The following is a 923-nucleotide window of genomic DNA, read 5'->3' on the forward strand; positions in this document are numbered from 1 at the left end:
GTGACAGGGAAAGGGACTTGTTCAAATGGATTTTGTTGGCTGGTTGGTTGGTTGGGTTTTAATCTGTTCCACCAAATCCCACAGCTGATAACATTGAACATTTACAAAGTACCTGATTTGGATCAATCCCTGAATGAAATGCTATTTAACTCTCTCTCTCTCTCTCTCTCTCTCTCTCTCTCTCTCTCTCTCTCTCTCTCTTGTTGTTGTTTGGTGGTGCTGGGGATTGAACCCAGGGCCTTGTGCATGCTAGGCAAGCTCTCTACCAACTGAGCTACATCCCCAGCCCACTACTATTTAACTCTTACATCCTACAATTATTATAATTCCAATTCTACAAGTAAATGATGAAAAGGAAGCCCAGGGAGTTTATGTTATTTGTCCAACATGTTGAAGCTATATAACACCTAAAGAGAAACGTGTAATTGGATGGGTTTCCACGAAGTGAGCTCACTCATGGAACCCCACCCAGGACAAGAAACAGGGCACAGAAGGCGCCTGGGACCCAAGCACTCTCAGCCCTTGCAAGGGTCACCACCATCTCATTCTAACACCACCCCAGGCTCGCCTGTGTTTGAGCTTTCCTGTCGTAGACTCATACAGCATGTGGCCTTCTGTGTGTGGCTCCTTTCACCTACAGAGAGGAGAGAGGTGGGAGAGGGTCATTCTTTTGCAGGGAGGTGGGGGGAGGGCCTGCGCAAGCTAGGCAAGCACTCTGCCACTGGGCTGCACCCCAGACCCAGAATTGATTCTCAGGCGTGCCATAGGAGAGTGTCATTGCTTTTCATCTGTCACTGTTTATCAAAAAGACATTCATGGGCCCCTGCTCTGCTGCGTGACTCCTGCCATAAATCAAAGTGTCCCTCTATGTGGGTCTTCAGGCTTTCTGACTTGTTCTGATCATCTATTTTTTTCTCTTCTTG

The 923-nt window shown here is 47.5% G+C and overlaps 1 non-coding gene across 1 annotated transcript; it reads right to left on the bottom strand.

Moving 5' to 3' along the window:
• Positions 1 to 211: 211 nt before the first annotated feature.
• Positions 212 to 284, bottom strand: Trnaa-agc (transfer RNA alanine (anticodon AGC)). The gene has a single exon. It is a non-coding gene; the product is annotated as a tRNA-Ala (tRNA).
• Between the last annotated feature and the right edge of the window lie 639 nt (positions 285 to 923).

Source organism: Marmota monax, unplaced genomic scaffold, assembly GCF_021218885.2.
Source record: "Marmota monax isolate L192 unplaced genomic scaffold, Marmota_monax_Labrador192_F-V1.1 WCK01_AAM20220418_F8-fsc00010, whole genome shotgun sequence".
Lineage (NCBI taxonomy): Eukaryota > Metazoa > Chordata > Mammalia > Rodentia > Sciuridae > Marmota > Marmota monax.